At 35.8% G+C, this 17,849-nt stretch overlaps 1 long non-coding RNA gene and 1 pseudogene across 4 annotated transcripts in view; one reads left to right on the top strand and one right to left on the bottom strand.

Annotated features, from left to right (window-relative positions):
• The window catches only part of LOC112665096 (uncharacterized), a 137,361-nt gene that overhangs the window by 65,047 nt on the left and 54,465 nt on the right, over nucleotides 1–17,849 (bottom strand). The window lies entirely within an intron of this gene.
• On the top strand, nucleotides 7,678–7,803 carry LOC112665156 (U4 spliceosomal RNA; annotated as a pseudogene).

The following is a 17,849-nucleotide window of genomic DNA, read 5'->3' as shown; positions in this document are numbered from 1 at the left end:
TTTTCAGATTTGTTTCTTTTTAGTTTTATTTTATCACAGTTATCTTCCTCTTTAGTTTCTACTATAGCCTCAAAGCAGAGGAAATTGTCCATTCACTCTACTATTAACAGATCCATTTTGTTTCACTCTGACTGAACTTTAATATTATAGTTGTTTTTTAATAATATGGAATATTTTTATAAGAAATGTGAGTACAATGTTTTAGAAATACAGTTTCTTTTTTAATATAGTTTATGCATACATATAATTTAAACAGTAAAGTACATCTTAGGACTATTATAAACTAGGCTTTCCTTACTGTAACAACTGCAATATTCCCCTCCCTCAGTGCTTTCTACTCTCCAACTTTCCAAAGAAATGTTTAAGTATATTTATACATATATACAAAGTGCTTATATTGTTAATTTTTGATTTTCAGTTTTAGGCATAGATATTGACTTCTCAAGATAGGAGACACGGGCTTACTGCTCGCTTCGGCAGCACATACGCTGAAATAGGCAATATGGGCTTAATGCTCTTTCCCCACCCTACATTACTATGCACACACACACCTTCAGACTTCCATCCCCCCCAATAAAGGTATATTTTTATGTTGCTCAGATCAATCCATTAAGGTTACCTAAATGTTATTTACAAGTGAGCCATGCAGAAAGCTTTAATTACTTTTCCTATCTTGCATAAACTTTGTTCTCTTTGGATTCAATGGATGTTTTATTTACTTTTGTTTTCTTCGTTGCCTGTGTTATTATGACTAATTCACCCCCAAACTTTTCCCCAGTGTTTAAATACATCCAGTTTTCTATCAGTTTCATCTTCTTGGAAAACTTTTATTCCAGAGCCTCTGACTTGCTCCAATCTGGACTAGTTACTATCTAGGCCTGTTATGCAGCTTTTATCCTACCATTTCTTTTCAGCATCCCTAAGGTAGGCTGCAATAACAGATTCCCAGAACAGAAACTTATTTCTTGTTCATGTAACAATCCAAGATGGCAGCCCATGATTGGTGGGTGTCTTCTCCTCCATGTGGTAAGGTTGGGATCCAGGGTTTGTTTGTTGGTTTGTTTGTTGTTCATCTTGTAAATTTACCATCTCCTGGGACCTTGAATCCTCTGCATACAGAGGCCTCAAAGGGAGTTAGAAAAAGCACTTCTTTTGCCTGGAAGTAACACAGTTTATCCATCTGACTCAGTCCTCAGGCCACATTTAATGCAAGGGAATTGGTAGATACAGTCTAACTATGTGCATAAAAGGACAAGAAAAGAGATTTTTACTGACTACTAGATATCTCTGCCAACTACCATTAGGGGCATTCCTTTTGCTACTTGCTTGACTGAGATCTCATCTCCAAGATCCCCTCTTCTCTTATTTTTACTTCCCTGGTTGGTAGAGTACATGCTAAAGTAGTTTTTTGAGAAAGAGTGAATAGGAGGTATATTTTTAGTGATATTGGCTATCCCCAAATATCTTTAGTCTACTCTCATATTTAATGGCTGGTTTGACTGAGTACAGAATTCTAGGTTGGAAAACATTTTCTCTGAAAATCTGGAAGGCCTTTCCATAAATGTTTCAAAGGTACTGTTCTGTTTCTATAGAGACTAAAGCCATTCTATTCATAACCTTTGGTGTATCTGATTTCTTTTTCTTTCTGGGAGCTTCAAGATCTTCTGTTGGCCATTAATATTCTGAAATGACAGGATTTGGTTCCATTTTGATCCATTTTGCCAGATATTTCCTATCCATTTTATTATACAACTCATCTTCCCAATTCTGAGAGATAATTGAATTATTTCTTGATGATTTTCTTTTGTTTTTTTCTATTGAAAACTATAATTTTGTATTTTGATCCTCCTGAGATGATCTTCTAATATTCTTATTTTTTACTTTCCTATTTTATATCTCCATTTATTTTGCTTTATGAAGGAATTTCTCACCATTAGCTTCTAAAGATTCTAACCATTTTATCATATTTTATATATTTAATTTTTAAGACCTTTTTCTTAGATTCATGGAATTCCTTTTTGTGGCATATGATTCTTGTTTCATTGATATAGTGTCTTTTAAATACAATGATACTTTTAATTTTATCTCCCTGCATAATCTTTCCATTCATGTTGTTGCTTTCTATTTACTTATTTTAGTCTTTGTATTTTCAATTAGGCACTTTGCTCAAATACCTGGGGATCTTTGGCTCTCCGCCCATGTTTATGAGTGGATCTGTAAATACTAATGGACACCATTGAACACTGCTTGTCAACCGTCCTTCACTTTAAGGAGTGATGTGACCAGTTTATTTCATTGAAGTCAGCATTGATGTGTGTTTTCCGGTTTTTTCTTCTTGACCACTCAAATTCTGTACAGAAAAAGAATCATCCAGTCTCTTAAAGAAGCACAAGCCAAGGAAGTACATATCAGGCTTCTAGTGTTCTGAGAGCAAAGTAGGAAAAGAGCGATACAGAACACCCAACATTCAGAGCACAAACTGATGAAATCTCTCAATTTGTGGTAAGATTTCCCTTCTTTCAAATGTACCTAATATTCCCAGTCCAGAGACATGCAGCTTTACCTCTCCAGAGAATAAACGTCCAGTCTTCTGCCAAGGTGGGAGAGGAGTCGTTTTCCAGCTGAGCAGAGGAGGGAGGAAAACTGGTGTTTTAACTGCATTTTGAAGCAAAATTTAATCCAACCTCCTGTTTTCAACAACTTCTTCCTACACTTCATCCTCCCTGCTTGCAGAGGTACCTGGTGCTGACAATTTCTGAGCCTCTTGGGAGATGTGTGGTGCAGATTGAGTAGCTGCTCAGCTTTCTCTACTGCTGACTTAGCATTCAGTTTTATTTCCAAGTCAGCTAAGTGGTATAGCACCCACCTTATTGCTGTAGCCATTTCTCAGTTTCTCTGTGCTCTTGTATATGTATGCTTAGAAAATCTTTTCATGCCATTTTAGTGAGGTTTCAAGGAAGAGTAGAGGTAAAGATACTCAGTCCTTGATCTTCGACCTGAAAGTCCTTAATTTAACTTTTCATTTCCCAGATTGTTTTCCTATCAGAGCACAAGTTATGAATAATTATTATGTTCTCCTTGTTCTGAGTGTTATTTTTACATATACCAAATTATATTTCTGGAATTCATACTCTAATCAAGTGATCAATTTTACACCAGTAATGTATAAATTTTTTGCCGTTCTAGAAAATATTATCATATATAATAGTTGCTCAGTACAAGTAGTTCTCTCTGCTTATTCAGGTAACCCATGTGGAAAGAACTCTGTTAAGACTCATCATGCAAGCAATTTGCCAATAATACCACATGCCGACTTTTTGTTTTAAAACATAGACATGTCCTTAAAATTAGTTCCAATTCCATTAATCATCCCTCTTCCAGTATGTCAGCCAAGGCTGGTTCTATTCCAGGCCTAAAAATTAAAAATCCCCTGGGTTGACAGTTTATCCATTCAGCCTAATCTTCCCTAATCAGAAACACACAAAGAGACACATTTAACCACACACATACCTCCCAAAGCCCTTTGATACTCAATGATATTTACTGCTTCAGAATATCAAGATATTTTGCCAGACATGAACTTTAGCAACCTCAATAACATCTCTTTACCATATTAAAGATTAAAAGGGGGAATCAGCTTTGTAATTTACCAGGAAAATAGGACTATGTAATATCATTTCTGATCTTCTAATCCCAGATTCTCTTCCATGTGCATTCCTAAATATTTTTCCATGTACCTGACCTTCTTTATTACTGGTATTGATTACAAAATGATCTATACCACTCTTCACTTTTTAATACAAATATCTATTACCAAGATTAAATGACATTTACACATTCAGAACCAATTCTCCTCCATATAGATTTACCCTTAAATAATAATTTACTTTTACTATAATTCTAGTGTCATCATATCTGGCAAATAAATATTAACCAAATAATCACCTTTGAGCTATACCTAATATAACTATCCTCATTATACCAAGTAACTGCATTATTTTTCTAACGGTTCCTCAATGCTAAAATTTATTATCTACTACCATTAGAATAACCAGAATCTATAGACCAGAAAGACTGCTGCTTACATGCGGGAATAACCTATATGTTTCATAGTTTGAGGCAGTGGTAAGAAAGATCAATAATAACTATGGAAAAAAGTATGAGAAATAATAATTTCTTATTTATAAGAAATATTACCCTATACATGGCACTCCTGGGAAAGATAATTCAGTTATTTATAAAAGAATTGTATATCAGTTTTAAACTGTTTTGTTTCTTATTCTAGGTCTTATTCATCTTAGAGGTTGATTGTGTGATTTTTGGCTTATTCTTGTGATCACTCAGAGACATTAAAACAATGGTGTGAACTCACTGGAACATTCCCCTCCTAATCTCACTGGAAAAGTATAAAGTTTTTAATGGCCTATTTATGGTTCTCAAAAACTTGATTTAGGGTGGGAAATATTGGACTAATCTACTTTTTTGCAATCAAAAGCACATACCAAAGAGAAGATAGTCTCTCAAATTAGGAACTTAGGGTCCAAAAATAAAATGCAATCCAAATGTTTGCTAAGAAGAGACTAGGAAGACACAAGATTCTCAGCCTACTCCACCCACTCCCACCAAAAAAAGAGATCCTCAAAGAGGCATTTGCAAATGCTTTAATGCTCAGATTCGGGCAGCCCGGGTGGCTCAGTGGTTTAGCGTCACCTTTGGCAGGGTGTGATCCTGGAGACCTGGGATCGAGTCCCACATTGGGCTCCCTGCATGGAGCCTGCTTCTCCCTCTGCCTGTGTCTCTGCCTCTCTCTCTGTCTCTCTCTCTCTATCTCTATCTCTCTCTGTGTGTCTCTCATGAATAAATAAAATTTTTTAAATGCTCAGATTCATTAAAATAAGTAATATTTGCAATAAGAAAGTTAAAATAAAGTAGCTAAAGTAAAAACCAAGGGGGCAAGCAAGACCAAGATTGATCTTTTATCCCCACCACAGATATAACTTCTCTCAACTCTAGCTGTTTGAATTTGTTGACTTTGAAGACAATCATCAGAGGCTGAGTAACACCCAACCTTTCCATTTTAAGGTCTCAGAATTCTTTCCTTTTGGCCTTCACATCCAAGAATAATACACATCCCAATTACCCCCTGGGCTACGGGGCCAAATCCACACAGTATTCCATTTCAGGAATGAACATCTCAGGGTCTTTCCTCTGCTTTTTGCTCCCACTTAGGCATGTTTACCCAATTGTAAGAAAAGACAAAACCATTTACATATGTTTTGTGGGTGTTTTTTATACAAGGAAAAACTAATTTGCTTGATGAAATAACAAAGCACCAAGCATAATGAAACTGGATTTTCCTTGCTCTAGTCATTTTCCTCAGCTCCTACATCAAAGCCTACACAGGTATTTCTGGCAATGTTTAGGTTAATTAATATAGCCATTTGGTGCTATCAAATAAAGAGAACCAGGACCAGCTCATTTAAAACAGAATAAATCTCAATGTTGTGCTAAAATCTCCCTTACAAAACAATTGCCAAAAAATAATCTAATTTATCCCCTAGGAAAGACTGGTGAGAAGTGTGTGTATGAGATGGGGGGAAGTGGGTAATGAGGAAGAGAGAGAAGGGTGTACATGACTCAATTTTTGGAAAAGTCTGAATAAATAATAATCAAGCTAATGGCAACTAAAAGGAAACACCCTAATGATTCTGGATCAGTAATGCTTTAGAACAAACACAGTTTGAATTTTAAGATTTCAGTCTCAGAACTAACCTTCTAAACTAAACACACACACAGAGTTATTTATGAGACAACTCAGCTGATAGAGTTATCAGTCATAGTATAGAAGCAAGAATCAATAAATCCACAGAAGAGTTAAATGGAGAAAGAGAGATAGGGAGACAGACAGACCCAGATCTCCAACCAGGTCTCTTTAGTAGTACAGTTTAAGGGGAAATGACAGTCATCAAAGACAATTTCTGCTATGATACATATTAGCAGAAGCCTTGGGAAAATAATTTCATTTCTTGTTTCCTTAGATTCCTTTTATGTAAAATGGAGATGATATTAAAACTTCACTGATTCATGGAAAACCAAATGATGTAAGATATGAGAAGGCATTCTATAAATATAAAAGCATGCAATAAATATTAGCAAAATGTGAATGCATTTATATACTTCATACATTGGTGGTAATACGATATATTATTAGAATAAACCTTCTAAAAGGCAATTTGTATAAAGTACAATGAAATTTTTTATACCATTCATTCATACATTTACATACAGGAATCTATTTTAAGAAAATAATCAGAGATTTGGATAAAACATTATTCCCAAATATGTACTTGCAGTATTGCTTAAGATAGGCAGTCAAGTGGACTCAGCTTTAATGTCCAATAGTAGGAGAATAGTACATGTATATGATACTCCTTTAAGACTGTCTCTAATGGCTCATGTTTTTTTTTGTTTTTTTTTTAAGATTTTATCTATTTACTCATGACAGACAAAGAGAGAGAGAGGCAGAAACATAGGCAGGGGGAGAAGTAGACTCCCCCGGGGAGCTTGATGCAGGACTCAATCCCAGGACCCTGAGATCATGACCTGAGCCAAGGCAGATGCTCAATCACTGAGCCACCCAAGTGTCCCTAATGGCTCATGTTTTTAATGAATGCCAAATGACACGAGCATGAAAAATAATCAAATTATGTTAATTTAAAAAACTGTAAAATTACAAATATATGATGATCTCATTTGCAGCACACATGTGTATGTCTGTACATACACACACACACACACACACTCACACACTACAGCAACAGAAACAAGTATCTTAAATTGACAGTGACAGTGTGGTTATTTTTAGGTGATAGAGATTATATAAATTTGTGGGTGATTTTTCTTCTATGTATTCTCCAAATTATCTAAAAAAGAAATTCATGGATTAATTACTTAATCATAGGAAAAATGTTATTGAAAACACTATGTATGTTCTAGCTTCATAACCTATTATAACCTAGTGAGGGGTATAATTAGTGAGGGGTCTACTTACCTCACTTTGCAGGATCCAGATAAGGAAAGGGATGAAAAGTAACTTTGTTTTTTTTTAAGGTGGTTTTATTTATTTATTTATTTATTTATTTATTTATTTATTTATTTTCATTTATTTTAGAGAGAGTGTGAGTGCAAGTGGAGGGAGGGGCAGAGGGAGAGAGGAAGAATTCCAAGCAGACTCTGAGCTGTCTGTTGACTGAATAGATAAGATGGATTGGACATACATGAAAAATCACTTTTTCCAAATATGCAGATGTAGTTGTGTTTATTAAACTAAAAATCCATTTTAAATGATTACCAGCTTCATAGCAATATTTTTATCCACATGTAGTACAATTATCTAAAAATGTAAGTGTGCAAAATATAAGTCTGCAAAATACTTTGATATTAAAAATAACTCACATATTTCTTAGAGAAAATGAGACAAGCATCAAACCTCATGTCATAAAACATAGCAAGGAAGCAATTAAAGTCTACAAGGTTTATCAATAGTACTTAGGAGCCAGCTTAAAGATCACACTGGACCAAGGATGAAAGAATTTGAGCTTCAAAGAGGATAACAATGCTTAATTGAAACCCATCAAATATGCTTAATCCATGAATTCATAATAGTTTAAAAAACTAAGCTTCGCACAGTGGCAGTATCATAGCCAATGAGGTTTATCTGAGGTGCAATTATTGCTAATTGAAAAAACTAATTGTTCAACTTCAGAGAACTTTAATTTATTATCTTAAAAACTTGTAAATAAGAAAGAATCAAGCATTTATTCTGTCTTTCTTACATTAATAGTAGGAAAGTAACCAATCATATATATAATATATATTTTTTAAGCATATCTCAACATATGAAAGAAAAATTATAGAATTAGGATATAATCATTTTGTGATCCCCAGTAAAGAGGTAGATCTAGGAATTGAGTGAGCTTGGTGATAAGGCAGTATTCTAGCATGGCCCCCATGTTCTCTACCTCCAGTGTGACTCTCCTGTGATTTTGTTTCTTTTTCTTGCCTTGCATTAGCAAGTACTGCTAGCATAATGTTAAAAACGAGTGGTGAGAAGGGACATCCTTGCTTCATCAATGATATTAGTGGAGAAGGTTAGAGTTTCTCACCATTAAGTATGATGTTAGTTGAGGGTATTTTGTAGATCAAGTTAATGATTCCCCCTGAATTCTTAGTGTACTGAGAGTTTATATTGTGAATGGGTTTTGGATTTCACCAATTTATTCTTCTACATGTATTGATATGGTTATATAATTGTTCTTTTATAGCCTCTTGATATAATGAATTATAATAATTGATTTTGATTTTCAAATGTTGGACCAGGCTTGCATACCTGGAAAAATTCCCCTTGGTCACGGTTTATAATTTTTATACTTTTTTGGGTTCAATTTGCTAATATTTTGTTGAGAATCTTTGTATCTATATACATGAGGGATATTGGTCTGTGTTTTTCTTGTAATATCTTTGTCTGGTTTTGGTATTAGAGTAATGCTGGCTTCATTGAATGAGTTAGGAAATATTCCCTCTGCTTCTATCTCCTGAAAGAGATTACAGAGTTGATGCAGTTTCTTCTTTGAATGTTTGGTAGAATTAACCAATGAACCCACATGGGCCTAGTGCTTTCTGTTTTGAAGCATATTAATTATTGATCCAATTTCTTTAATAGATACAGGCCTATTCAGATCATTTATTTCTTCTTTTTTTTTTTTTTTTTTTATTATTTATTTATTTATGATAGTCACAGAGAGAGAGAGAGGCAGAGACACAGGCAGAGGGAGAAGCAGGCTCCATTCAGGGAGCCTGACGTGGGATTCGATCCCGGGTCTCCAGGATCGTGCCCTGGGCCAAAGGCAGGCGCCAAACCGCTGCGCCACCCAGGGATCCCAGATCATTTATTTCTTCTTATGTGATTTTTGGCCGATTGCATATTTCAGGGAATTGGTGTATTTCATCAAGGTTAATAAATTTGTGAGTGCTGTTCAAAGAGTTGCTCAGTAATATTCCTTTCTCATAATTTTAATCTTCACGGGCTTCAGTGATGTGCATGCCATCTTTCATTTCTGCTATTAATAGTTTGTGTCCTCTCAATTTTATTGATCTTTTCAACAAGCCAGCTTTTAGTTTTATTGATTTTCTCTTGTGATTTCTTATTTTCATTGATTTCTGCTCTGATTCTAATTATATCTTTTCTCACTTTGTATTTAATTTGCTCTTCTTTTTCTAGTTTCCCAAGGTAAAAACACAGATTGATTTTAGATCTTTCTTATTTTCTTTTTTTTTAAGATTGTATTCATTTATTTGAGAGAGAGAGAGAGCACAAGCAGAGGTAAGGAGCAGAGGCAGAGGGAGAAGCAGATTCCCTGCTAAGCAGAAAGCCCACACAGGGTTCAATCCCAGGACCCCAGGATCATGACCTGAGCCAAAGGCAGAAGTTTAACCAATTGTGCCACCCAGGCACCTTGATATTTCTTATTTTCTAATGTATTTGATGCTATCAATTACCCTATAAGCACTGCTTTTGCTGGAGAGCACAAATTTGATAAGCTGTGTTTTCATTTTTATTGTTTTTCAAAATACTTTGAAGTTTTATATTCTTTGACCTATGTGCTATTTAATCTCCACATATTTTCTAGTTATTTGTCTCTTCTTGACTTCTAGTTTACTTCCATTGTGGTCTAAAAGCAAAGATTTGTGATTTCTATTCTCTTAAATGTGTTGTTTTAATGGCCCATAATGTGGCCTATCTTTGTGAATATTGCATGTGAGCTTGAGGAAAAAAATATTATTCTGCTTTTATTAGATAAAATAGTCAATAGATGTCAATTAGATCCTGTTGATTAATGGTATTGTTTAGTCTGACTATATGCTTACAAATTTTCTGCCAGTTAGATATGTCTAATTTTGTGAGGGGATGTTGAAGTCTCCAACCATGATAGCTGATTCATATATTTCTCCTTGCAATTTGTATCAATTTTTGCCTCATGTACTTTGATGCTCTATAGTTAGGCATATACACATTAAGAACTAGTAAGTCATCTTGGAGAATGGATGCATTTATCATTATGTAATATCCATTTTTATACATGATAATTTTTCTGACTTTGAAGTCTTCTCTGTTTGAAATTAATATAGGAACAAATAGAGGTACTCCTGCAGTCTTTTAAGTGTTAGCATGGTGTATTTTTCTCTATCTATTTACTTTTAATTTAATGTGTCTTATATGTAAAATGGGTTTCTCATAGACAATATACAGTTGGGTCACATTTTTTATCTACTCTGACAATCTCTGTCTTTTAATTTTTTTTAAATTTTTATTTATTTATGATAGTCACAGAGAGAGAAAGAGAGAGAGGCAGAGACATAGGCAGAGGGAGAAGCAGGCTCCATGCACCGGAAGCCCAATGTGGGATTCGATCCTGGGTCTCCAGGATCGTGCCCTGGGCCAAAGGCAGGCGCCAAACCGCTGCGCCACCCAGGGATCCCAATCTCTGTCTTTTAATTGGTGCATGTAGAGCGTTGACATTCAAAGTGATTATTAATATGGGTAGATTCATATCTACCATATTTGTTAATGTTTTCTATTTGTTTCCTTTATTCTTTGTTCCTAGCTTTGTCTTTCACTCTTTCACTTTTTTATGCTTTCTGTAGTTTTAATTGCACATTTTTTTTCTCTATCCTTTGTCAGCATATTGGTTATACTTTTTTTTCCTCCTTTTTTTAATGGGTTGCCCTAGAGTTTTCAATACAGATTTACAACTAACCCAAGACCACTTTCAAATAACACTATAGCAGTTCATGGGTAATATGAGTACCTTATAGAAACAAATTTGTTCTGGAGTGCCTGGGTGGCTCAGTTGGTTAAGTATCTGGCTTCAGCTCAGGTCATGATCTCAGGATCCTGGGATCTGAGCCCCACATCCATCAGGTTCCCTGCTCAGTGGAGAGTCTGCTTTTCCCTCTCCCTCTGCCTTTCACCCTGTTCATGCTTTCTCTCTCACTCTCTCAAATAAATAAAATCTTTAAAAAAAAAAAAAAGAAACAAATTAAGCCTAATTCCTTCTTCTCATCCTTTGTATCATTGTTGTCATTCATTTCATTTATATATAAACATAAATAGGCATATACACGATATATAGATAAACAGATGTAATTGAATACATTGTTATTACTATTTTTTAAAATATTTTATTTATTTATTTGAGAGAGAGTAAGAACACAAGCAAGGAGGGGTAGAGGGAGAGGGAGAAGCAGACTTCTGCTAAGCAGGGAGTCCAACACTGGGCTCAATCCTGGGATTCCAGGATCATGACCTGAGCCAAAGGCTGATGCTCAATTGACTGAGCGACCCAGGCACCCATACTATTATTTTTAACAAACTGTTATATTAATCAATTAAGAATGAGAAAAAATAAAAGTTTTTATTTCATTTTCACTTATTGTTTCTTCAATGCTCTTTCTTTCTCTATATAGATCTGAGTCTCTGATCTTTATTATTTTTCTTATCTCTAAAGAACTTCTTTTTGTACTTCATGGAAGGCAGGTCTCCTGGCAACAAATTCTCTCAATAATTTTTTTTGTTTGTTTAACAAAGTATCTATTTCTCCTTCACTTTGAAGGATAATTTTTCTGGTTACAGAATATTAGATTGATTATTTTTTTCACTCAAAGCTTTAAGTATTTCACTTCACTCTCTTCTTGTTTGTATGATTTCTAAGGAGAAGTTGGATATAATTCTTGTTTTTGTTCTTTTATATAGGTAAGGCCCCCCACACACCCCAGCATCAGTGTTTTATAAAATTTTTCTTTGATTTTCTGTACTTTGGAAATTATTTACCTAGATACAGGGATTTTGTTTGTTTGTCTGCATTTCTCATGTTGGTGTTCTCTGATCTGCCTGGATCCATGATTTGATATCTAACATTAATTTGGGAGAAATTCCCAGTCATTATTGTTTTAAATGTCTTCTATTGCTTTACTTCTTTCTTCTCCTTCTGATATTCTGATTATATGTATGGGCTTATCTTCTATAGTAAACTTTTTCTTTCAATATTCTGTTCTAGCTTTTTATTTCACTCTTTGTTTTCTTTGCCTTTCAGTTTTTGAGATTCTATTAATAAATCTTCTTGCTTAGAGATTCTTTCCTCAATCCTGTGCAGTCCACTAATAAGCCCATCAAAAGCATTCCTCATTTCTGTTACAATGTTTTTGTTTTTGTTTTGTTTTGTTTTTTATTCAACATTTCTTCTTGGTTGTATCTCAGGGTTTCTATCTCTCTATTTACATTGCCCATCTGTTTTTGCATGATCTCTATTTTATTCATTTGAGCCGTTAGCATATTAATCACAGTTATTTTAAAGCTCTCATAAAACAGTATGGTACTGGCACAAAAATAGACACAGGTCAAGAGAACAGAATAGAGAGCCCAGAAATAAGTCCATGCTTATTGTCATTTAATATACCACAATGGAGGCAAAAATATACAATGGGGGAAAACACAGTTTTTTCAATAAATAGTTCTGGGAAAACTGGACAGCTACATGCAAAAGAATGAAACTGGACACATTCTTATACTATACCCCAAAATAAACTAAGACCTCAATGTAAAACCTGAAACCATAAAACTCATAGGAGAAAACATAGGCATTAATCTCTTTGACATTGGCCTTTAAAGCATTTTTCTAGATTGATCTCCTAAGGCAAGGGAAACAAAATTAAAAATAAACCATTGGGACTATACCAAATTAAAAGCTTTTTCACAGCAAAGGAAATCATCAACAAAATGAGACAGCAATCTACTGAATGGAGGAGGATATTTGGAAATGATATAACTGATAAGGGATTAACATCCAAAATATATAAAGAACTTATACAACTTAAAACATACACACTCACAGACCCACAAATAATCTGATTAAAAATGGGCAAAGAATCTGAATAAATATTTTTCCTAAAAAGATCTACAGATGGCCAATAGACACATGAAAAGATGCTCAACATCACTAATCATCAAAGAAATGCAAATCAAGACCACAATTAGATATCACCTATGCCTGTCAGAATGAATAGTACCAAAAAGAAGAAATAACAAGCATTGGCAATGATGTGGAGATAAAGGAAGCCTTATTCACGCTATTGGTGGGAATGTAAATTTGTGCATCCACTGTGGAAAACAGTATGGAGGTTCCTCAAAAAGTAAAAAATAGAAATACCATACAATTCAGTAATTCCATTACTGGACATTTACCCAAAGAAACCCAAACCAATAATATGAAAAGATATATGCCCCAATGTTTATTGTGGCATTATTTATAATAGCCAAATTATGGAAGCAACCTAGGTGTCCATCACTAGGTAAATGGATAAAAAGGATGTGGCATACAAACACACACACACACACACACACACTCACACACAGAGGAATATTGTTCAGCCATAAGAAAAAATAAGATCTTGCCATTTACAACAACATGGATGGACCTGAAGGGTATTACGCTAAGTGAAATAAGTCAGTCAGAGAAAGACAAACACCACATGATTTCACTTATATGTGGAATCTAAAGAACAAAAAAATAAATAAATAAACAAGTAAATAAATAGAAAAAGCAGAAACAGACCCATAAATACAGAAGACAAACTGGTAGGTGCCAGAGGGAAGGAGGTGAGGGACAGGTGAAAAAAAAGGAGTGCCTGGGAAATACAGGCTTCCAGTTATAGAATGAATAAGTCATGGGGATGAAAGACACAGCCTAGGGAATATGTTTAATGGTATTGTAACAGCATTGAATGATGATGATGGTGAGCATAGCATCATGTGTAGAGTTGTCAAACACTATGTTGTACATCTGAAACTAATATAACATTTTATGTCAACTGTACTTCAATTAAAAAATATATATAGTTGTTTTAAATTCCAGGTCTGATAATTACAAAATCCCTGCCATGTATGGCTCTGATGTTCACCCTGTCTCTTCAAATTGTAGTTTTGTGTTGGTTTGTTTTTGTTTTTGTTTTTGTATTTGGTATGTCGTAATTTTTCCTTGGCAGCTAGACTTGACATAGTGGGTTAAAGAAACTACTGTAAATAGGCCTTTAGTGCTGTGGTGGGGGGATGAGAGGTGGGGAGGGGAGCATTCTGTAGTCCTGTGATTAGGTCTCTCAGTGAGCCTATGCATCCTAGGCTATACTCTTCACAAATGTTTTCCAGTTTTTTCTCCCTCCATCTCCTGCTCAAGGTGGAACAGGATGCCTAGACTGGGCTGAGTTGAGTGTTTCCCTTCCCCTAAGTGGGAGGGTAGAACAGACTGGAGTTGGGTATTCCACTTCCTCAGATCAGTTAGGCTCTGTTAATATACCAGCCAGGCAGAGTCTCATTAGCTTGTTTCTCTGAGGACAGGTTTTGTTTAGAAGAATAGAGTGCTCTGGACTAATCAGAAATGGTTCCCTTTCCTCTCTCCCTGCTGGAAGCCTGAGGGAAGTTTCCTCTGACATTTACTGTAGGAATTAGGTTTTGCTGTTAGAGATATATCTCATAATATGGTGGGAACCTCCTATATCCGGATCCCCCTAGAGATTTTAAATTTCAGAGTTGTTCACACTGAACTTTCTGTAATGCATCAATCATAATCCAGTTTTTCCTATCCCAGCCTTGGTTCTCTTCTGAATGTCTACTGTGGTAAATTTGACCTTCCAATCCTGGGGGCAGGAGTTTGCCCAGTGTCTTTCATTCTCTATGGATCCAAGAAGAGTTGTTGTTGATTATCCAGTTTGTTCAGCTTTGTATGTTTTTTTTTTTTTAAAGATTTTATTTATTTATTCATAGAGACAGACAGAGAGAGAGAGGCAGAGACACAGGCAGAGGGAGAAGCAGGCATCATACAGAGAGCCTAACCTGGGACTCAATCCAGGGTCTCCAGGATCACGCCCTGGGCTGCAGGCGGGGCTAAACCGCTGCACCACCGGGGCTGCCCAAGCTTTGTATGTTGTTAGGATGACGTGGCAACTTCCAAACTCCTTGCATGTGGAACCTGAAACCAGAAGTCTAACTTTATTACTTTACCTGGCAAAAGAAACTACAGATGCAATTAAGCTCATTAATCAATTGGCCATAAAATAGGAGGATTATGTAAGTGGGCCTAACCTAATCAAATGAGCTCCTTAAACACAGAATTTTCTTCTGCTGGTGTCCTCAAAAGAGGCCTTTAGTGAGATTCAAAGCATGAAAGGGATTCAATAAAGGGAAATTCTCTGATGCTGAGAAGGTTGGGGGCCACATGAAAGGACTTCAGAATCCTAGAGAACTCTAGGAATTATCAGGAAGCCCTAAACCACAGCTAGCAAGAAGACAAACACAAGATGCTAAATTCTACCAATAGCTGAATGAGTGTGAAAGTGGAGAAAGCCCAGAGTTTCCAGATGAGTGCTCAGCCTGGTAAGACATCCTAATTTCAGTTTTGTGATACCCTGAGCTGAGAACCTACAGTGTGCTAGACTTCTGACCTACAGAGCTGTAAATTAATAGATGAATGTTGTCTTAAGTTCCTAAATCTTTCTACTTTGTTATGCAACAATAGAAGTGAATACAAGCATCAATAGCTGCTGATATCTCCAACAAGAAACCAGACAGTGTGTCTCCTGATGAAGAAGACAAAATCAAAATATGTAGAAAATAAGACATAAAGGAATCTCACAAAAAACAGAGATCAAAAAAGGTCTGATTAAGCCTTTGGATTCAGAAATCAATTTGCAGGAAAACAGAGGACAGAGGAACCTGTTGAATTGCACCATGTCTGTGCAATTGAAAAATTCAGAATTTGGAAGAGTATAAATGTCACATGATAAGCTATGGGAAAAGAAAGCATCGGAGGGAGACCGTGTAGACTAAAAGACACAGCTATATTTAAAAAAAAAATTTAAGAGAAAAAGACAAAACAAGAATATCTATAAATACATGTGTGAGAGTAGTAAACTAAAAAGTAATAAAAAAGGGATTAACCTAAAAATCAGATGAATACTTACTTTGTTTAGGGGGACAGGGGATGGAGTTGAGATAGGAACAGAAACAGGAAGGATTTCTGCAGTGGCTGGTAATGCTTTATTTCTTGACTATGATTTTGGAAAATCTTTATTGAAGTTACATGCAACGAATACTTGTTGGGTGAATTAATGAATGCATTAACCAAGTATAAAAACAGACTTTGTCTTCATTATTTTACCTGACAGCCTATAAAGTTGCTTAAAAATTCAAACAACACAATGCTCTTCATGGAGTAAAAGTTATGTCTGTGATATTTAATCAGGTGACTCCAAAAGTCATCTGAATCTAGAAAAAGAGACCACCTCACTATTCCCTTAGGAACAACTTTTCAGCTCCAGTCCCTACAAAATGGGTCAGAAGTACCGTCCTGCTCAACAAACTCATGTATTTATAGGGTCCATTCAGGAACTTAAATGAGTGACACTGTTGTCCAGGAACCCGTGATAAGACTTCAGTTTGGGGAAAAAAGGGAGTATAAGGAATTATGAAAAACTGGGTCACCAGGTTTCTCTAAAAGAGGGCAAAAACTGCTGTTTTATAGCCTTTCTTGGTGGGGCAGGGGGGAGTCAGGGCCAAGTGTTGCCCAAGTGTTTTTCAAGAGAGTTTAGAAACTTTAACATTTATGTGAAATTCCTTCCCCCTTTTTTGTGATTAAATAATTCAAATGTAGAACACTGTGTGGGCATGTGCTGTGCCAGCCAAACTAAACACTCTGAGGCCAGGTCCAGCCAGCAGTCTGCCAGTTTGCCACTTCTGGATGAGGATCAGAATGAGGACTTGCACATTTCTGCTGTGCCACCCTCTTGCTGTGACTCCAGCTGCTTCCACCATGCAGATCTATGCCCAACAGCTTGTATGCTGATTCTTGGGCTACAGAAGGTGCCTCCATGGGCCATCTTCCTGAATAGGACTTTGCAGCAACTGACCTGAAAGGTCATCAACTAGGGCAGCTCTTCTCCTCAAGCCAAATAGCTATTAAACATGTTGTGCTCTGAAGTAGACAGGAAAGGATCTACTGCATGAAGAAGGAAAAGTTCTCCTGGGGCAGAAATAAAGTCAGGTCAGTCTCTGTCCACAGGGGTAAAGACTGGGCAATTCCTTAAACTGCCTGAACCTCCCAGCCTAGATAATTAGGTAACATAGGTAGGAAATTCACCTACCTTCTGACTTGAAATAGGAAATCTGCATGCAGCTCAGGGGTGCTGTGATATAGTGATGAACAGAGCATATGCAGAAGCTGAACGTTGCCAAGGCTTGACTACCATTAGCACTGAGGCTTCATATTATTACACTGCTGTCTACTGAGGAACTCCATACATACAATTACACAGCTGGTACCATTCATCACTGTACCCTTGAGTGTGAAAAAGGAATTTGAAATTATAGTCTGAAATGGGCACAAAACTCCTACTGTAAAATAATATTATTATTTCCAGAAATCCCAAATTGTTATAATTTGGCTTTCATCCCAAAGGAAAAAAGAAAAAAAACTAAGATTCTAGGGGTCTGAAATTTCTAGCTATATTCCAGATGTCTTACAAGAAAAAGCAACAAATACTGTACTTTGGATAGCAGGTCTTTTCAAAGATACTGCCTTTTCTGGAGATCCTTTAAAATAAACAAATTCATATAGTATGCAAAGCAGAACTTTGTTAGAAAATTCCACAAGCCCTGGAGTCCCAGAGGTAGATGTCATTGTGATTAAATTCCCCCACTAGGCTCTGTGGGCTTATGAAAAGGGTACCAGCCAGAAGTTCTG

Source organism: Canis lupus, chromosome 17, assembly GCF_003254725.2.
Source record: "Canis lupus dingo isolate Sandy chromosome 17, ASM325472v2, whole genome shotgun sequence".
NCBI classification, from domain to species: Eukaryota; Metazoa; Chordata; class Mammalia; order Carnivora; family Canidae; genus Canis; species Canis lupus.
The sequence above is the reverse complement of the archived record's forward strand: the minus strand, read 5'-3'. Positions and strand labels throughout refer to the sequence as shown.